The sequence below is a fragment of the Hypanus sabinus genome, chromosome 7 (assembly GCF_030144855.1).
Source record: "Hypanus sabinus isolate sHypSab1 chromosome 7, sHypSab1.hap1, whole genome shotgun sequence".
NCBI lineage: Eukaryota > Metazoa > Chordata > Chondrichthyes > Myliobatiformes > Dasyatidae > Hypanus > Hypanus sabinus.
The window spans coordinates 111,748,951-111,771,223 of record NC_082712.1 but is presented as its reverse complement, the minus strand read 5'-3'; the positions used below and the strand labels follow the sequence as shown (position 1 = coordinate 111,771,223).

The 22,273-nt window shown below is 52.4% G+C and overlaps 1 protein-coding gene across 4 annotated transcripts in view; it reads right to left on the bottom strand.

Annotated features, from left to right (window-relative positions):
- The window catches only part of cd82b (CD82 molecule b), a 97,479-nt gene that overhangs the window by 42,454 nt on the left and 32,752 nt on the right, over positions 1 to 22,273 (bottom strand). The window contains exon 1 of one of the 4 annotated variants that reach the window (XM_059975410.1): positions 17,147 to 17,393. The exons of 2 other annotated variants lie outside the window; for them this stretch is intronic. The gene's annotated coding sequence lies outside the window, so the exon portion shown is untranslated. Of the gene's footprint in view, positions 1 to 16,664; positions 17,062 to 17,146; positions 17,394 to 22,273 lie in introns of those variants that run through there. One more of the 4 variants, XM_059975409.1, reaches the window with a different exon arrangement.

The window sequence follows — 22,273 nt, the reverse complement described above, 5'->3', positions numbered from 1 at the left end:
GTGGGAGAAGGGGAATCTGATAGGAGAGGAGATTGGACCGTGGGAGAAAGGGAAATCTGATAGGAGAGGAGAGTGGACATTGGGAGAAGGGGAATCTGATAGGAGAGGAGATTGGACCCTGGGAGAAGGGGAATCTGATAGGAGAGGAGAGTGGACCCTGGGAGAAGGGGAATCTGATCGGAGAGGAGAGTGGACTGTGGGAGAAGGGGAATCTGATAGGAGAGGAGAGTGGACCCTGGGAGAAGGGAAATCTGATAGGGGAGGAGAGTGGACCCTGGGAGAAGGGGAATCCGATAGGAGAGGAGAGTGGACCCTGGGAGAAGGGGAATCTGATCGGAGAGGAGAGTGGACTGTGGGAGAAGGGGAATCTGATAGGAGAGGAGAGTGGACCATGGGAGAAGGGGAATCTGATAGGAGAGGAGGGTGGACCCTGGGGGAAGGGGAATCTGATAGGAGAGGAGAGTGGACCGTGGGAGAAGGGGAATCTGATAGGAGAGGAGAGTGGACCCTGGGAGAAGGGGAATCTGATCGGAGAGGAGAGTGGACCATGGGAGAAGGGGAATCTGATAGGAGAGGAGAGTGGACCGTGGGAGAAGGGGAATCTGATAGGAGAGGAGAGTGGACCGTGGGAGAAGGGGAATCTGATAGGAGAGGAGAGTGGACCCTGGGAGAAGGGGAATCTGATAGGAGAGCAGTGTGGACCGTGGGAGAAGGGGAATCTGACAGGAGAGGAGAGTGGACCGTGGGTGAAGGGGAATCTGATCGGAGAGGAGAGTGGACCGTGGGAGAAGGGGAATCTGATAGGAGAGGAGGGTGAACCCTGGGAGAAGGGGAATCTGATAGGAGAGGAGAGTGGACCGTGGGAGAAGGGGAATCTGATAGGAGAGGAGGGTGGACCCTGGGAGAAGGGGAATCTGATAGGAGAGGAGAGTGGACCGTGGGAGAAGGGGAATCTGATAGGAGAGGAGGGTGAACCCTGGGAGAAGGGGAATCTGATCAGAGAGGAGAGTGGACCGTGGGATATGGGATAGGAGAGGAGAGGAGATTAAACTGTGGGAGAATGGGTGGGAACAGCGGAACTACAGTGAGGTGATGGGCCAGTGAGAAGAGAAGAGGAGGCAGTGTTGGAATGTAAAAAGAGAGAAGTGAGGGGAGGGGGAGAAATTACCATAAGTTCAAACAAATCAGTGTTCATGTCATCATGTTGGAGGCTAACCAGACATAATATGGGTTATTGCTTCTTGAGTGGGCAGTGGGAGCTGACGGACATGGGCTTTGGGGTAACGAGGAGAGGGGCTGTGGGCAACGTGAACTGACGGACATGGGCTTTGGGGTAACGAGGAGAGGGGCTGTGGGCAACGTGAACTGACGGACATGGGCTTTGGGGTAATGAGGAGGGGACAGTGGGCAGCGTGAACTGACGGACATGGGCTTTGGGGTAATGGGGAGAGGGGCAGTGTGAACTGATGGACATGGGCTTTGGGGTAATGGGGTGAGGGGCAGTTGGCAGTGTGAGCTGACGGACAAGGGCTTTGGGGTAATGGGGTGAGGGGCAGTTGGCAGTGTGAGCTGACGGACATGGGCTTTGGGGTAATGAGGAGGGGGCAGTGTGAGCTGACGGACATGGGCTTTGGGGTAATGCGGAGAGGGGCAGTGTGAGCTGACGGACATGGGCTTTGGGGTAATGGGGAGAGGGGCAGTGGGCCGTGGGAGCTGATGGACATGGGCTTTGGGGTAACGGGGAGAGGGGCAGTGGGCAGTGTGAGCTGACGGACATGGACTTTGGGGTAACGGGGAGAGGGGCAGTGGGAGCTGACGGACATGGGCTTTGGGGTAATGGGGAGAGGGGCAGTGGGCAGTGGGAGCTGACGGACATAGGCTTTGGGGTAATGGGGAGAGGGGCAGTGGGCAGTGGGAGCTGACGGACATGGGCTTTGGGGTAATGGGGAGAGGGGCAGTGGGCAGTGGGAGCTGACGGACATGGACTTTGGGGTAACGGGGAGAGGGGCCGTGGGAGCTGACGGACATGGGCTTTGGGGTAATGGGGAGGGGGCAGTGGGCAGTGTGAGCTGACGGACATGGGCTTTGGGGTAATGAGGGGAGGGGCAGTGGGAGCTGACGGACATAGGCTTTGGGGTAATGGGGAGAGGGGCAGTGGGCAGTGGGAGCTGACGGACATGGACTTTGGGGTAACGGGGAGAGGGGCAGTGGGAGCTGACGGACATGGGCTTTGGGGTAATGGGGAGGGGGCAGTGGGCAGTGTGAGCTGACGGACATGGGCTTTGGGGTAATGGGGAGAGGGGCAGTGGGCAGTGGGAGCTGACGGACATGGACTTTGGGGTAACGGGGAGAGGGGCAGTGGGAGCTGACGGACATGGGCTTTGGGGTAATGGGGAGGGGGCAGTGGGCAGTGTGAGCTGACGGACATGGGCTTTGGGGTAATGAGGGGAGGGGCAGTGGGAGCTGACGGACATAGGCTTTGGGGTAATGGGGAGAGGGGCAGTGGGCAGTGGGAGCTGATGGGAATGTCCATTTTATTTAGAGATACAGATTGGTAACAAGCCTTCCCAAAGACCCTATGATGCCCATGTGGCCAATGAACCAATCATTCTGTACAGTTTTGCACTGTGGGAGGAATGCACAGCACCTGGAGGAAACCCACGTACCCACGGGGGCAGCATACAAACTGCTTGCAGACAACAGCAGAATTGAAACCAGGTCACTGGTGCTGTCATAACTAACCACTGCACATCCATGCCACTTGGGGGCTAGCCTGAACTCGATGGGCTGAGCTGTCTGTCTCATATTTAAAAAGCAGTGTGCTTGTGAATATTGGTGAAATGTGTAGGAAGGAGCCGTTTCCACTGATCAGTGCTCAGTCTTTCTTCAGCTTCACACCTCTCCAGCTCCGTATTTCCTCTTGTGTCCTAATGACTACCCTAGTCAAAATCTCCAACTGCTCCAGTGACGAAGACTTTTTCAATCCTACTCCACGTGACCTCTTACTGTGGACACAAAACAAATAGATCCAAGCTCAGAACAGCCTTTGGACAACTCCTGAACATGAGGCAAACACGGTCCAACTTCAGTTTCAACCACAGCAGAGTGATTTTGTGCACATTTCCTGCTACCTAAGAAGCTGGAAACCACTTTATTCCAGGGATATTACTCAGCAAAGCTCCTTCTTCACTCAACATGCTCAAATGACAGAAGTGTTGTTGAAACATGTGAAAACTCACTGATCCAAGAACAAGCAAATTATTACTTCTCAGGGCACAACTCTTTCCTGATAAAACACCCATAGAACACGGGACAGTGCAGGACAGGGACAGGGACAAGCCTTCTGCCCACCCTGTCAATCCCGACCACACTGCCGATCCAAACTAATCCCATCTGCCTGTTCACAGGCTCCAAAACTTCCACCCCGGGCAGGTGCCACTCTCAGCTTGCTTTCTTCAAACAGGATCACCGCACGTCTTTCAGACCACCTAGTCCGTGCTAGCCTCTTTTTCTCCTTCGTCCCATCCACACACACTTGGGCCACAGGTCCCAATTTTCCACTGATGCAAACTTCTTGTAACTATCACAATTGAACACACACCTATCATTTCCACTGGCAACTCATTTCACACTCACACCCCGACAGGTTCCCCTTAAATATTTCACCTTTCACCCTGCACCTATTAACTCTATTTCTAATCTCAGCCAAGCTCAGGGGAAAAGCCTGCACTAACTATACCCCTGTAGGGTTATGGGGAATAATTGTTCAACCTTTCCCTATAACTCAGGACCTGCAACAAGCAAATAAATTTTCTCCACACTTTTTCAACCTTACTTACATCTTTCCTGAAGGCAGGTGACCAACACAGCACGCAATGGTGCAAATTCAGTTTGACCAATGTCTTATATAACATCAACATAACATCCCAACTCTGGTACTCAGTGCTGATTTGCGAAGGCCAATCTATCATAAGCTCTCTTTAAAATCCTACCCACCTCAACATGTATTCCCAGAGCCCTTTGTTCTACCACGTATGTCGGTGCCCCATCATTCACTGTGCAAGTACTAGCCTGGTTTGCCCTGTCAAAATGCAACATATTACACTTGTCTGCATTAAATTCCATCTGCGATTTTCCCAGCTGGTCCAGATCCCGCTGCAAATCTTGACAGCCTTTCTCACTGTCCACTACACCCCCAATCCACAAAAGTGCTGATCCAGTTTACCACATTATCATCTAGATCGTCGATATAGATGACAAACACCAAAGGACCCAGTACTAATCCCTGCGCCCACCACTGGTCGCAGGCCCCCAGTCTATTACAACCATCTACGACCTCTAAACCGCTGCTGAATCCCATTTAATACTTCATCCTGAATGCCCGGCAATGTCCACACCAGCACCCCAGACAGAACTTTGTCAAAGGGCTCGCTAAAATCCAGGAAGATACTGACAAAGCTTCCCTTCCTCAACCTCTTGGTAACGTCTTCAAAGTACTCTAGGTTACACACAACCTACCATGTTGACAATGCCTAATCAGGCCCCATCCATTGAAATACATCCTGCACTTCAGAATACCGCAGAATAATTTACCCACTGTCAACGTCAGGCTCACCAGCCTATAATTTTCGGGAGTATCCTTCGAGCAACAGGGTTATCATCCGATCCTCTGGCACCTCAGCTGCAGCTAAAGATGTTTTCAATGTCTCTACTAACAGGGCCCCAGCAATTGTTGCACTAGAATCCTACAAAGCTTGTCAGGCAACTGCAGAGTTACCTGCCCTTACTTGCCTCAAGTCAGCAAACACCTCCTTTCTGCAATCTGAGATGGTCAATGAGCTCACCAGGTTTTTGTGTTCGCTCACAACCCCTTGTATCTGTCTAACAAGTAAATACAGATGCAAAGAAACTTCTCATATCTCCCGCATCTCTTTTGGCTTCGCACATAATCACCAAACCAATCTGCAAGTGAACCATTTCTTTCTGGGATTAACAGTATCAGTCTCAGTACAGCGTTACACCGGGAGTGAACACAGGGTCAGTCTCGGTACAGCGTTACACCGGGAGTGAACACAGGGTCAGTCTCGGTACAGTGTTACACCGGGAGTACACACGGTCAGTCTCGGTACAGTTTTACACTGGGAGTGATCACAGGGTCAGTCTCGGTACAGTGTTACACCGGGAGTGATCACAGGGTCAGTCTCGGTACAGCGTTACACCGGGAGTACACACAGGGTCAGTCTCGGTACAGTGTTACACCGGGAGTGAACACAGGGTCAGTCTCGGTACAGTGTTACACTGGGAGTGAACACAGGGTCAGTCTCGATACAGTGTTACACTGGGAGTGAACACAGGGTCAGTCTCGGTATAGTGTTACACCGGGAGTACACACAGGGTCAGTTTCGGTACAGTGTTACACTGGGAGTACACACAGGGTAAGTCTTGGTACAGTGTTACACTGGGAGTGAACACAGGGTCAGTCTCGGTATAGTGTTACACCGGGAGTGATCACAGGGTCAGTCTCGGTACAGTGTTACACTGGGAGTACACACAGGGTAAGTCTTGGTACAGTGTTACACCGGGAGTGAACACAGGGTCAGTCTCGGTATAGTGTTACACCGGGAGTACACACAGGGTAAGTCTTGGTACAGTGTTACACTGGGAGTGAACACAGGGTCAGTCTCGGTACAGTGTTACACTGGGAGTGAACACAGGGTCAGTCTCGGTACAGTGTTACACTGGGAGTACACACAGGGTCAGTCTCGGTACAGTGTTACACTGGGAGTACACACAGGGTCAGTCTCGGTACAGTGTTACACCGGGAGTGAACACAGGGTCAGTCTCGGTACAGTGTTACACTGGGAGTACACACAGGGTCAGTCTCGGTACAGTGTTACACTGGGAGTACACACAGGGTCAGTCTCGGTACAGTGTTACACTGGGAGTGAACACAGGGTCAGTCTCGGTACAGTGTTACACTGGGAGTACACACAGGGTCAGTCTCGGTACAGTGTTACACTGGGAGTGAACACAGGGTCAGTCTCGGTACAGTGTTACACTGGGAGTACACACAGGGTCAGTCTCGGTACAGTGTTACACTGGGAGTGAACACAGGGTCAGTCTCGGTACAGTGTTACACTGGGAGTACACACAGGGTCAGTCTCGCTACAGTGTTACACTGGGAGTACACACAGGGTCAGTCTCGCTACAGTGTTACACTGGGAGTACACACAGGGTCAGTCTCGCTACAGTGTTACACTGGGAGTGAACACAGGGTCAGTCTCGGTACAGTGTTACACTGGGAGTACACACAAGGTCAGTCTCGGTACAGTGTTACACTGGGAGTGAACACAGGGTCAGTCTCGGTACAGTGTTACACTGGGAGTACACACAGGGTCAGTCTCGGTACAGTGTTACACTGGGAGTGAACACAGGGTCAGTCTCGGTACAGTGTTACACTGGGAGTACACACAGGGTCAGTCTCGGTACAGTGTTACACCGGGAGTGAACACAGGGTCAGTCTCGGTACAGTGTTACACTGGGAGTGAACACAGGGTCAGTCTCGGTAGAGTGTTACACTGGGAGTACACACAGGGTCAGTCTCGGTACAGTGTTACACTGGGAGTACACACAGGGTAAGTCTTGGTACAGTGTTACACCGGGAGTGAACACAGGGTCAGTCTCGGTACAGTGTTACACTGGGAGTACACACAGGGTCAGTCTCGGTACAGTGTTACACTGGGAGTGAACACAGGGTCAGTCTCGGTACAGTGTTACACTGGGAGTACACACAGGGTCAGTCTCGGTACAGTGTTACACTGGGAGTACACACAGGGTCAGTCTCGGTACAGTGTTACACTGGGAGTGAACACAGGGTCAGTCTCGGTACAGTGTTACACTGGGAGTACACACAGGGTCAGTCTCGGTACAGTGTTACACTGGGAGTGAACACAGGGTCAGTCTCGGTACAGTGTTACACCGGGAGTTAACACAGGGTCAGTCTCGGTACAGTGTTACACCAGGAGTGATCACAGGGTCAGTCTCGGTACAGTGTTACACTGGGAGTGAACACAGGGTCAGTCTCGGTACAGTGTTACACTGGGAGTGAACACAGGGTCAGTCTCGGTACAGTGTTACACTGGGAGTACACACAGGGTCAGTCTCGGTACAGTGTTACACTGGGAGTACACACAGGGTCAGTCTCGGTACAGTGTTACACCGGGAGTACACACAGGGTAAGTCTTGGTACAGTTTTACACTGGGAGTGAACACAGGGTCAGTCTCGGTACAGTGTTACAATTAGAAACCAGATCATGATGACTTCAACATGGTGTTATAATCAGATGCTGTCATTACCCTCAACAAGCTGAACTGTGCTCTCTCTATCTTACGGCTGACTTGGCCTTCATCTGGATTTCACAATTTGTGACTGGGTGACCAAGTACAGCATCAGCAGATTCGCCTTCTAACATCGTTTCCCTGAAAAGCTGGAGCAGAATGGATGTCCTGTACTCTGTGTTAGATTGTTCAGAGAAACCATCTAGAGGAATCTGGAATACTTTAGACTTCTACCTAGTAGGTCCTAAAAAGGGTTCTAAGAGTAAACCTAGCAATTATAGGCCTGTAAGTTTGACGTCAGTGGTGAGTAAATTAATGGAAAGTATTCTTAGAGATGGTATATATAATTATCTGGATAGACAGGGTCTGATTAGGACCAGTCAACATGGATTTGTGCATGGAAGGTCATGTTTGACAAATCTTATTGCATTTTTTGAAGAGGTTATGAGGAAAGTGTTGAGGGTAAAGCAGTGGATGTTGTCTATATGGACTTCAGTAAGGCCTTTGACAAGGTTCCACATGGAAGGTTAGTTAGGAAGGTGCAATCGTTAGGTATTAATATTGAAGTAGTAAAATGGATTCAACAGTGGCTGGATGGGAGATGCCAGAGAGTAGTGGTGGATTGTCAGGTTGGAGGCTGGTGACTAGTGGTGTGCCTCAGGGATCTGTACTGGGTCCAATGTTGTTTGTCATATACATAAATGATCTGGATGATGGGGTGGTAAATTGGATTAGTAAGTATGCAGATGATACTAAGATAGGTGGCATTTTTGATAATGAAGCAGGTTTCCAAAGCTTGCAGAGAGATTTCGGCCAGTTAGAAGAGTGGGCTGAAAGATGGCAGATGGAGTTTAATGCTGATCAGTGTGAGGTGCTACATTTTGGTAGGAATAATCCAGATAGGACATACATGGTAAATGGTGGTGCATTGAGGAATGCAGTAGAACAGAGTGATCTAGGAATAATGGTGCATAGTTCCCTGAAGGTGGAATCGCATGTGGATAGGGTGGTGAAGAAAGCTTTTGGTATGCTGGCCTTTATAAATCAGAGCATTGAGTGTAGGAGTTGGGATGTAATGTTAAAATTGTACAAGGCATCGGTGAGGCCAAATTTGGAGTATTGTGTACAGTTCTGGTCACCGAATTATAGGAAAGATGTCAACAAAATAGAGAGAGTACAGAGGAGATTTACTAGAATGTTACCTGGGTTTCAGCAACTAAGTTGCAGGGAAAGATTGAACAAGTTAGGTCTTTATTCTTTGGAGTATAGAAGGTTGAGGGGGGACTTGACAGAGGTATTTAAAATTATGAGGGAGATAGATAGAGTTGACGTGGACAGGCTTTTTCCATTGAGAGTAGGGGAGATTCAAACAAGAGGACATGAGTTGAGAGTTAGGGGGCAAAAGTTTAGGGGTAACACGAGGGGGGATTTCTTTACTTAGAGAGTGGTAGCTGTGTGGAATGAGCTTCCGGTAGAAGTGGTAGAGGCAGGTTCAGTATTGTCATTTTTTTTTTAATTAGTTTTTTATACATTTTCTACATCGCTACAGATAAAAAAAACAGATCAAAATTAAGAACATTGATACAGTGCAAAAATAAACATACAATAATAATATAATACAAAAAACGATAATTGAGAAAGCACCCAAATTGAAGACATGTAAAATTAGTATCCTCCCCAAGCCTCGCAACAAAAAAAGAACTCCAGACCAACCACAACACAATATAGAGAATATAAATCAGGACAATCAAACCTCCAAAACTGTAAATACACTTAGCAACAGAAGATATTAATGCCTACTACCAAAAAAAAAGGAGCTGAAAGCAAGGGACCGAAAAAAAAACCTTAGTTAAGAGGAAGGTTATGAAAGTACTCAATAAAAGGTCCCCAGACCTTATGGAACTTTATATCCAAATTAAGAACTGAATAATGAATTTTTTCAAGGGCTAAGCAGGACATAATATCGTTAAGCCATTGAGCATGCATGGGCAGGGCAACATCTCTCCATCTAAGGAGGATTAAACGTCTAGCCAGGAGAGGGGCAGAAGATAATATTCCACACTTAGTCGAACTCAGATGTAAATCTGTCTCACCCAAAAAACCGAACAAAGCAATTAAAAGGTTAGGTTCTAGGTGGTGATTCAGAATATATGATAACGTTATGAAGACATCTTTCCAAAATTTCTGCAAGCTAGGACAAAACTAGTACATATGAATGAGAGAGGCCTCACCCCTTTTGCATTTATCACAAAGCAGACTAATGTTAGGGTGAAATCGAGATAGTTTAGATTTAGACATTTGGGCTCTGAACAATCTTAAACTGTAAAAGGCAATAGCAAGCACAAAGAGAAGTTGAGTTAACCGATTTGAGAATCGAGTCCCAAGTCTCATCAGATAAGAAGGTATTTAAATCCTGCTCCCATGCCATTTTAATTTTATCCACAGGGGCACGTCGTAAGGCTATTAATTTATCAAAAATAAATGATATTAAACCTTTAACTAGTGGATTAATAGAAAGAAATAAATCCATAACATTTTTCTCAGGCATTTCAGGGAAGTTAGGAATTAAAGGAGCAATAAAGTGTCTAATTTGGAGATATCTAAAAAAAATGAGCATTGGGCAGATTGAACTTAGCAGAGAGCTGTTGAAAAGAAGCGAAGCGATTATCAATAAAAAGATCTTCAAAATGTCTAATGCCCTTCCTATACCAATCATGGAATGCTGAATCATACGTAGTAGGTAAAAAAGGGTGATTATGTAAAATAGGGCTAGAAAAGGAAAAACCATGGAAACCATAAAATTTCCTAAGCTGAGCCCATATACGCAAAGTGTGTCCAACAAGAGGATTAACTATTAATCTGGACAAACTACTAGGGAGTACAGAGCCAAGAAGTGCAGAGATAAATAAATCTTTAGTGGAGCTCAACTCCATTGCCACCCAATTAGGGCACTTGGGTTGGCCATGGAAGAAAGACCAGAAGGTAGCACAACGTATATTAGCTGTCCAATAATATAAACGAAAGTTAGGTAAAGCCATGCCACCCTCTTTTTTAGATTTTTGGAGATGGATTTTATTAATTCGAGAGTGCTTATTTTGCCAGAGATATGACAAAATAATAGAGTCTAAGGAATCAAAAAAAGATTTAGGAATAAAAATTGGGATTGATTGAAATAAATATAAAAGTTTAGGGAGAACAAACACTTTAACAACATTAAAACGACCTACCAAAGACATAGATAGAGGTGACCATTGTAACAGACTCTGTTTTATAGCATATGAAAGATTGGCAAAGTTTTCACGAAAAAGATCTTTAAACTTCCTTGTGACTGTAATTCCAAGATAAGTAAATTGATTATGAACTACTTTAAAAGGGAGATCACGGAATGTTAATTCTTGTGCTTCTTTATTAATTGGGAAAAGTTCACTCTTATGTAAATTAAGTTTATAGCCAGAGATCTGGCTAAACTGATCAAGAAGTGAAAACATTGGAGGTAAGGATGTAGACGGATTTGAAAAGAAAAGTAATAAGTCATCAGCATAGAGAGAAACTTTATGCTCAACACTCCCTCTCCAAATCCCGGTCAATTCAGGGCAGTTTCGAAATGCTATCGCCAAAGGTTCTATAGCCAAATCAAAGAGAAAGGGACTTAAAGGGCATCCCTGACGGGTGCCGCGTTTGAGGTTAAATAACTGGGATTTCTGAAAATTAGTCAAAACAGAGGCAGTGGGACACAGATACAGCAATTTGATCCAAGAGATAAAACTTTGACTGAGGTCAAATTTTTCTAAAACTGCAAAAAGGTAGTTCCACTCTATACGATCGAATGCTTTCTCCGCATCGAGGGAAACACATTCAGGAATCCCAGTTGGAGGTGAATATAAAATGTTAAATAAACGCCGAATGTTAAAAAAAGAAGACAGTTTTTAATAAAACCAGTTTGATCCTCAGAAATAATAGAGGGAATAACAGTTTCTAATCTATAAGCCAAAGCTTTGACCAAGATTTTAACATCAACATTAAGCAAAGAAATCAGCCTGTACGAGGAACACTCTGTTGGGTCTTTACCCTTTTTTAATAAAAGAATAATAGATGCCTCATTGAAAGAGGGTGGCAATTTACGGTAATTAAACGAATCAGATAATACTGAGAATAACTGAGGAGAAAGAAGTGAAGAGAATGATTTATAAAATTCTACGGGGAACCCATCAGGTCCAGGAGATTTCCCTGGAAGACAATGCAGAAATTGCAAAAGTTATTTCTTCTGATGATATAGGCGCATTAAGTTTAGCTTTAAAATCAGATGAAAGCGAAGGAATATTCAGATTATTTAAAAAATGATCAACAGAGATATTCTCATTCAGAGATTCAGAGGAGTAATGTCAAGAATAAAAATTTTTAAATGCGTCATTGATCCGATGTAAAGTCACCATTCTCCTTCTGGATCTTTGTAATATGTTGTTTGAATTTGGAACGCCTCAGCTGACTGGCTAGAAATTTACCAGATTTGTCACCATGAATATAAAAGCGACTCTTACTTTCAAGAAGTTGGCGTTCGACAGGTTGAGTAGACAGAAGATTAAATTTAGTTTGAAGTTCGACACGCTTCTTGTATAATTCAGGATTCTTAGTTTGAGCATACAGTTGATCCAATTCTTTAATCTGATTAATGAGGTCTAATTGATCTGCACGGGACTTTCTATTAAGATTTGCTGTATAGGAGATTATTTGACCCCTCAAATATGCTTTCATGGCATCCCAGACAATCTGGGATGACACTTCAGATGATGTATTGGTGTTAAAAGATATTGTCATTTAAAGTAGAATTGGATAGGTATATGAAAGGGAAAGGAATGGAGGGTTATGGGCTGAGTGCAGGTCGGTGGGACAAGGTGAGAGTAAGCGTTCGGCATGGACTAGGAGGGCCGAGATGGCCTGTTTCCATGATGTAATTGTTATATGGTATACCTGCAAGCAAATGGATTTCAGCACCAGCCATTCCTCAGCACTCCCGTCAACTGAGGAAGTATACCGTTGTTCTTCCAAACTGTCCACCCAGTGCAGGGAGTCCGGGCCCCCATCTCAACGTCCATACTCTGCTGTTACCCTCTGGGGAACTGCAACAGCTGTCGCCTCCCGAACCGCCTCTGAAAACGTTCCCTGCGGCTCCAGACACCTCTCCCACGCATACAAGCCATGGGCTCAGACATCAGGCCTTGTCTGAGGTGATCAGCTCTGGTGCAGCAGATATTGCCTGTCCCCGTGGGCCCTGACATCCCTCGCTAATCATGCCCTTATTACAACAGAGCTTGCAGGGAGAGGAGACGGAGAGTGCAGTGGAAAAGCAGACAGAGCACACGGGGAGCCAAAGGCAGTAAACGCACCAGTGTCAGAGGTTTCACAGGGGCTCGATTGCTAGGGCAGGAGACAGCTACCTGGAGCAACTGGAGATAAACAAAAGCCACAACGGGATTTCTAAACAAAGATGATCATTTAAAATTTGAGGAGTTGCTTAAAAGAAAGCTTCACACAGTGCAACCAGACCAGTCCAACTGACCGGTCCCCACACCTCACCCAGTCCAACCTGACCGGGCCCCACACCTCACCCGGTCCAACCTGACCGGTCCCCACACCTCACCCGGTCCAACCTGACCGGTCCCCACACCTCACCCGGTCCAACCTGACCGGTCCCCACACCTCACCCGGTCCAACCTGACCGGTCCCCACACCTCACCCGGTCCAACTGACCGGTCCCCACACCTCACCCGGTCCAACCTGACCGGTCCCCACACCTCACCCGGTCCAACCTGACCGGTCCCCACACCTCACCCGGTCCAACCTGACCGGTCCCCACACCTCACCCGGTCCAACCTGACCGGTCCCCACACCTCACCCAGTGCAAACTGACCGGTCCCCACACCTCACCCAGTCCAAACTGACCGGTCCCCACACCTCACCCGGTCCAAACTGACCGGACCCCACACCTCACCCGGTCCAAAATGACCAGTCCCCACACCTCACCCAGCCCAAACTGACCGGTCCCCACACCTCACCCGGTGCAAACTGACCGGTCCCCACACCTCACCCAGTGCAACCTGACCGGTCCCCACACCTCACCCGGTCCAACCTGACCGGTCCCCACACCTCACCCGGTGCAACCTGACCGGTCCCCACACCTCACCCAGTCCAACTGACCGGTCCCCACACCTCACCCAGTCCAACCTGACCGGTCCCCACACCTCACCCAGTCCAACTGACCGGTCCCCACACCTCACCCAGTCCAACTGACCGGTCCCCACACCTCACCCGGTCCAACTGACCGGTCCCCACACCTCACCCGGTGCAACCTGACCGGTCCCCACACCTCACCCGGTGCAACCTGACCGGTCCCCACACCTCACCCAGTCCAACTGACCGGTCCCCACACCTCACCCGGTCCAACCTGACCGGTCCCCACACCTCACCCGGTCCAACCTGACCAGTCCCCACACCTCACCCGGTGCAACCTGACCGGTCCCCACATCTCACCCAGTCCAACTGACCGGTCCCCACACCTCACCCGGTCCAACCTGACCGGTCCCCACACCTCACCCGGTCCAACTTGACCGGTCCCCACACCTCACCCGGTCCAACTGACCGGTCCCCACACCTCACCCGGTCCAACTGACCGGTCCCCACACCTCACCCGGTCCAACTGACCGGTCCCCACACCTCACCCGGTCCAACTGACCGGTCCCCACACCTCACCCGGTCCAACTTGACCGGTCCCCACACCTCACCCGGTCCAACTGACCGGTCCCCACACCTCACCCGGTCCAACTGACCGGTCCCCACACCTCACCCGGTCCAACCTGACCGGTCCCCACACCTCACCCAGTCCAACTGACCGGACCCCACACCTCACCCAGTGCAAACTGACCAGTCCCCACACCTCACCCGGTCCAACCTGACCGGTCCCCACACCTCACCCAGTCCAACCTGACCGGTCCCCACACCTCACCCAGTGCAAACTGACCGGTCCCCACACCTCACCCAGTGCAAACTGACCGGACCCCACACCTCACCCAGTGCAAACTGACCAGTCCCCACACCTCACCCTGTGCAACCTGACCGGTCCCCACACCTCACCCGGTCCAAACTGACCGGTTCCCACACCTCACCCGGTCCAAACTGACCGGTCCCCACACCTCACCCGGTCCAACCTGACCGGTCCCCACACCTCACCCAGTCCAACTGACCGGTCCACACACCTCACCCAGTCCAACTGACCGGTCCACACACCTCACCCAGTCCAACCTGACCGGTCCCCACACCTCACCCAGTCCAACCTGACCGGTCCCCACACCTCACCCGGTCCAACCTGACCGGTCCCCACACCTCACCCAGTGCAAACTGACCGGTCCCCACACCTCACCCAGTCCAAACTGACCGGTCCCCACACCTCACCCGGTCCAACCTGACCGGTCCCCACACCTCACCCGGTCCAACCTGACCGGTCCCCACACCTCACCCGGTGCATCCTGACCGGTCCCCACACCTCACCCGGTGCAACCTGACCGGTCCCCACACCTCACCCGGTGCAAACTGACCGGTCCCCACACCTCACCCGGTGCAAACTGACCGGTCCCCACACCTCACCCGGTGCAAACTGACCGGTCCCCACACCTCACCCGGTGCAAACTGACCGGACCCCACACCTCACCCAGTCCAACTGACCGGTCCCCACACCTCACCCAGTCCAACCTGACCGGTCCCCACACCTCACCCAGTCCAACCTGACCGGTCCCCACACCTCACCCGGTCCAACCTGACCGGTCCCCACACCTCACCCGGTCCAACCTGACCAGTTCCCACACCTCACCCAGTCCAACTGACCGGTCCCCACACCTCACCCAGTCCAACTGACCGGTCCCCACACCTCACCCAGTCCAACCTGACCGGTCCCCACACCTCACCCGGTCCAACCTGACCGGTCCCCACACCTCACCCAGTGCAAACTGACCGGACACCACACCTCACCCAGTGCAACCTGACCGGTCCCCACACCTCACCCGGTCCAACTGACCGGTCCCCACACCTCACCCGGTCCATCCTGACCGGTCCCCACACCTCACCCGGTCCAACCTGACCGGTCCCCACACCTCACCCGGTCCAACCTGACCGGTCCCCACACCTCACCCGGTCCAAACTGACCGGTCCCCACACCTCACCCGGTCCAAACTGACCGGACCCCACACCTCACCCGGTCCAACCTGACCGGTCCCCACACCTCACCCGGTCCAAACTGACCGGACCCCACACCTCACCCAGTGCAAACTGACCAGTTCCCACACCTCACGCAGTGCAAACTGACCGGTCCCCACACCTCACCCAGTCCAACTGACCGGTCCCCACACCTCACCCAGTCCAACTGACCGGTCCCCACACCTCACCCGGTCCAACCTGACCAGTTCCCACACCTCACCCAGTCCAACTGACCAGTTCCCACACCTCACCCAGTCCAACTGACCGGTCCCCACACCTCACCCAGTCCAACCTGACCGGTCCCCACACCTCACCCAGTCCAAACTGACCGGTCCCCACACCTCACCCGGTCCAAACTGACCGGACCCCACACCTCACCCGGCCCAAACTGACCAGTCCCCACACCTCACCCAGCCCAAACTGACCGGTCCCCACACCTCACCCGGTGCAACCTGACCGGTCCCCACACCTCACCCGGTGCAAACTGACCGGTCCCCACACCTCACCCAGTCCAACCTGACCGGTCCCCACACCTCACCCGGTCCAACCTGACCGGTCCCCACACCTCACCCAGTGCAACCTGACCGGTCCCCACACCTCACCCAGTGCAAACTGACCGGTCCCCACACCTCACCCAGTCCAAACTGACCGGTCCCCACACCTCACCCGGTCCAAACTGACCAGTCCCCACACCTCACCCAGCCCAAACTGACCAGTCCCCACACCTCACCCAGTGCAAACTGACCGGTCCCCACACCTCACCCAGTTCAAACTGACCGGTCCCCACACCTCACCCAGCCCAAACTGACCGGTCCCCACACCTCACCCGGTCCAACCTGACCGGTCCCCACACCTCACCCAGTCCAAACTGACCAGTCCCCACACCTCACCCGGTCCAAACTGACCAGTCCCCACACCTCACCCAGCCCAAACTGACCAGTCCCCACACCTCACCCAGTGCAAACTGACCGGTCCCCACACCTCACCCGGTGCAAACTGACCGGTCCCCACACCTCACCCAGTGCAAATTGACCGGTCCCCACACCTCACCCAGTGCAACCTGACCGGTTCCCACACCTCACCTGGTGCAAACTGACATGTCCCCACACCTCACCCGGTGCAAACTGACCGGTCGCTATCCTGCGACGTTAACTTTCCCAGTTCCTTCCATAAAAGCTGCCTGACCGGCTGAGGTTCTGCAGTGTTTTGTGTTCGGTGCCCACTGGCCTTGTCCAGTCAGTCACAGAGTGAAGTACCACGTCACTTTACTTGTTGACATGGCATGCAGAGGTTTGAGGCAGGGTCAGGAAAATCCAGCAGCCAATCAAGGACTATCGAGAGTGCGGGCAAGAACTGACCCGACAGCTGTTGTCCACTGTTCTGACTCTAGAAGCTGATTTATCAATCCGCACGTTCTGTCTCCCCATTCTCTACGCTCGAAAGCCTCTGCACAGCCGGAGCCAGAACACCGCGCAATGATCCCAGCGTCTCTGGCCTCAATCCCAGCACAGAGTGAACAAACAGAACAAGACGGTAATCACAGAGCAACAAGCCTGGAACAAACCAGAGAGATGATCTGAATCCTGGAACAGAGCCTGTGATGGTGCCAGCATATGGAACGCAGATGGGACGAGGATTGGAAGCGAACAGAAGTGAAGCCTTGCACAGAGTGCGTCTGTCGTAAGGATGGCGGGGCAGCAGCCCTGGAGGGGCAGTTGGGCCTGCTTAGGGAGCAGAGGGGCCACCGTGACAGCAAGAGCTGAGCATCGCCCAGAGCAGGGACCGACCGGGACAGTGTGAAACAGCTGGTACAGAAGACCAGAAAGGCTTCTGCATGCTAAACCCCAAAGTATAGGAAGAGCATGTTTACAGCATTAGAGAATTATTGCAGAGCATCAGACAAGGGTCAAGAGGCAGGAAGTGTATTGAAAGCAGACTCAGTGACAGCTGGACCCACTCAGTTGGGAAACTATAAACACTGGGCCAGACCAAACTTCACTCAGTTCTCCAAGGGAGGCATAGGGACTGTTTACCACAGCCGCCCCTCCCCACACACCCACCCATCACCTTGGGCTCCTTCTACTACGAAACGTGCTGTGACTATCCTGACATCCAGGTCAAAACCTGAACGGTGAGCACCTATGTCAGAGAAACCATGAGGGGCACGTGGAATTGAATACACACAGCTTACACCCCCTCCCCGGGTTAGGAATCCAAAGACAAGAGGGCAAAAGGTGAATCGATAAAAAAGGCGCTGAGAGGAGGCTCCTTCGTGCAGAGGGTGGTGTAAGTCAGAGGACGTGGCGGTTTAACTTCTCAGATAGATACTGTTCAATGTGACTGTCTCTGCTTGCACCACTGTCTCAGATGGCATGTTCGGGTTCCAACCTGCATCTCCAGGCGACACTTACAATGTTTAGAAGACACCTAAATGTGTGCACGAACAGGAAAGGGTTACAGAGATATGCAAATGCCTATGTTTGACTCATGGGTTCAAAGTCCATCTAGGAATTGGATGACAGAGGGAAAGAAGCTGTTTCTGAATCGCTGAGTGTGTGCCTTCAGGCTTCTGTACCTCCTACCTGATGGCAACAGTGAGAAAAGGGCATGCCCTGGGTGCTGGGGGTCCTTAATAATAGACGCTGCCTTTCTGAGACATCGCTCTTTGAAGATGTCCTGGGTACCTTGTAGGCTAGTACCCAAGATGGAGCTGACTAGACTTACAACCCTCTGCAGCTTCTTTCGGTCCTGTGCCCATCCCCCTCCATACCAGACAGTGATGCAGCCTGTCAGAATGCTCTCCACGGTGCAACTATAGAAGTTTTTGAGTGTATTTGTTGACATGCTAAATCTCTTCAGACTCCTAATGAAGTATAGCCGCTGTCTTGCCTTCTTTATAATTGTATTGATATGTTGGGACCAGGTTAGATCCTCAGAGATCTTGACACCCAGGAACTTGAAACTGCTCACTCCCTCCACTTCTGATCCCTCTGTGAGGATCGGTATGTGTTCCGAAGGGTTTGTCTCTGTGCTGTATGACTCTATTTCGCTATAAATCGAGGGACACATTCTCACTTTGCCTCACACACCTTATCTGAGAAAAGCAAGCCTGAGACCCCTCTTAGATTCCCAGAGGAAATGTCCTCCCTGATACTCTCTCCAGAGACAACTTGACGCTCACTGACCGGGGCAATTCCTCATTATCTTTTCCCCGTTGTTAACATTTCTCCAGAGCTTCAATCTTTCGTTGTCAGGTACAATTACTGCTGCCATTCCTATTGCTGAAATACCTCAGTCAATGGGCTTGTATATACTGTTCACTTTAATCACTCCTTCTCTGTGGGAAACTGATAAGATTCAGTCAAGTTCAGAGATTCAATGGAGAATAGTGCAAAAAATGGGTATGCAGCTCAAACAGGGCTGTTCGGCAAGGTGGGGAGTCCTCTGTTATTGCGGTTTTAAGAGTTACCCACCTTTTACCGGTAAAGGAAGACTGTATGAATCTAGGACAGCCACTGGTAAGGTGAACAGTGAAAAGCCCTCCCAGTAATAGAGGTCTCTAAAACTGGTGCTTTAACAGAGGCGGGCAGACTCTGATGATTTATGTCGCCTGCAGATGCAGGTTGGAACCCAAACATGCCATCTGAGACGGTGGTGCAAGCAGAGACGGTCACATTGAACAGAATCAATCTGAGAAATTACACGGCCTCATACATTTCATTGGCAGGCTCCACGATCACATGGCCAGTACCTCACCAGTCAAGCACAACAGAGATGTACACAGGTAGAGGCTGATATGGGCTGCACCCGGTCACAAACAGAACTGGGCTCAGAGACAGAGCACTAACACTAACACACTCTACCCCGAACGGGACAGAGACAGTACCTCACTACCCCGAACGGGGCAGGGGACCATCACTCACTACCCCGAACGGGACAGAGACCGTCCCTCACTACCCCGAACGGGACAGGGGACCGTCCCTCACTACACCGAACGGAACAGGGGACCGTCCCTCACTACACCGAACGGGAAGGGGACCGTCCCTCACTACCCCGAAGGGGAAAGGTGACAGTCCCTCACTACCCCGAATGGGACAGAGACCGTCCCTCACTACCCCGAATGGGACAGAGACCGTCCCTCACTACCCCGAACGGGACAGGCGACCGCCCCTCACTACACCGAACGGGACAGGGGACCGTCCCTCACTACCCCGAACGGGACAGGGGACCGTCCCTCACTACCCCGAACGGGACAGGGGACCATCCCTCGCTACCCCGAACGGGAAAGGTGACAGTCCCTCACTACCCCGAACGTGACAGGGGACCGTCCCTCGCTACCCCGAACGGGAAAGGTGACAGTCCCTCACTACCCCGAACGTGACAGGGGACCGTCCCTCACTACCCCGAACGGGACAGGGGACCGTCCCTCTCTACCCCGAACGGGACAGGGGACCGTCCCTCACTACACCGAACGGGACAGGCGACCGTCCCTCACTACCCCGAACGGGACAGGGGACCGTCCCTCACTACACCAAACAGGACAGGTGACAGTCCCTCACTACACCGAACGGGACAGGCGACCGTCCCTCACTACACCGAACGGGACAGGGGACCGTCCCTCACTACACCGAACAGGACAGGTGACCGTCCCTCACTACCCTGAACGGGACAGGTGACGTTCCCTCACTACACCGAACGGGACAGGGGACCGTCCCTCACTACACCGAACGGGACAGGGGACCGTCGCTCACTACACCGAACGGGACAGGGGACCGTCCCTCACTACACCGAACGGGACAGGCGACAGTCCCTCACTACACCGAACGGGACAGGCGACAGTCCCTCACTACACCGAACGGGACAGGGGACCGTCCCTCACTACCCCGAACGGGACAGGGGACCGTCTCTCGCTACCCCGAATGGGACAGGGGACCGTCCCTCGCTACACCGAACGGGACAGAGACCGTCCCTCACTACCCCGAACGGGACAGGGGACCGTCTCGCGCTACCCCGAACGGGACAGGGGACCGTCTCTCGCTACCCCGAACGGGACAGGTGACCGTCCCTCACTACCCCGAACGGGACAGGGAATCGTCCCTCACTACTCCGAACGGGACAGGCGACCGTCCCTCACTACCCCGAACGGGACAGAGACAGTCCCTCACTACCCCGAACGGGGCAGGGGACCATCCCTCACTACCCCGAACGGGACAGATGACCGTCCCTCACTACCCCGAACGGGACAGAGACTGTCCCTCACTACCCCGAACGGGACAGGCGACCGTCCCTCACTACCCCGAATGGGACAGAGACCGTCCCTCACTACCCCGAACGGAACAGGGGACCGTCCCTCACTACCCCGAACGGGACAGAGACCGTCACTCACTACCCCGAACGGGACAGGTGACCGTCCCTCTCTACCCCGAATGGGACAGAGACCGTCCCTCACTACCCGGAACGGGACAGGGGACCGTCCCTCACTACACCGAACGGAACAGGGGACCGTCCCTCACTACACCGAACGGGACAGGGGACCGTCCCTCACTACACCGAACGGAACAGGGGACCGTCCCACACTACACCGAACGGAACAGGGGACCGTCCCTCACTACCCCGAACGGGACGGGGACCGTCCCTCACTACACCGAACGGGACAGGGGACCGTCCCTCACTACACCGAACGGGACAGGGGACCGTCCCTCACTACACCGAACGGAACAGGGGACCGTCCCTCACTACCCCGAACGGGACGGGGACCGTCCCTCACTACACCGAACGGGACGGGGACCGTCCCTCACTACCCCGAACGTGACAGGGGACCGTCCCTCACTACCCCGAACGGGAAAGGTGAAAGTCCCTCACTACCCCGAATGGGACAGAGACCGTCCCTCACTACCCCGAATGGGACAGAGACCGTCCCTCACTACCCCGAACGGGACAGGCGACCGCCCTTCACTACACCGAACGGGACAGGGGACCGTCCCTCACTACCCCGAACGGGACAGGGGACTGTCCCTCGCTACCCCGAACGGGAAAGGTGACAGTCCCTCACTACCCCGAACGTGACAGGGGACCGTCCCTCGCTACCCCGAACGGGAAAGGTGACAGTCCCTCGCTACCCCGAATGTGACAGGGGACCGTCCCTCGCTACCCCGAACGGGAAAGGTGACAGTCCCTCACTACCCCGAATGTGACAGGGGACAGTCCCTCACTACCCCGAACGGGGCAGGGGACCATCCCTCACTACCCCGAACGGGACAGATGACCGTCCCTCACTACCCCGAACGGGACAGAGACTGTCCCTCACTACCCCGAACGGGACAGGCGACCGTCCCTCATTACCCCGAACGGGACAGAGACCGTCCCTCACTACCCCGAACGGGACAGGGGACCGTCTCTCGCTACCCCGAACGGGAAAGGTGACAGTCCCTCACTACCCCGAACGGGACAGGGGACCGTCCCTCACTACACGGAACAGGACAGGCGACCGTCCCTCACTACCCCGAACGGGACAGGCGACCGTCCCTCACTACCCCGAACGGGACAGGGAACCGTCCCTCACTACCCCGAACGGGACAGAGACAGTCCCTCACTACCCCGAACGGGGCAGGGGACCGTCCCTCACTACACCGAACGGGGCAGGGGACCGTCCCTCACTACCCCGAACGGGACAGAGACTGTCCCTCACTAC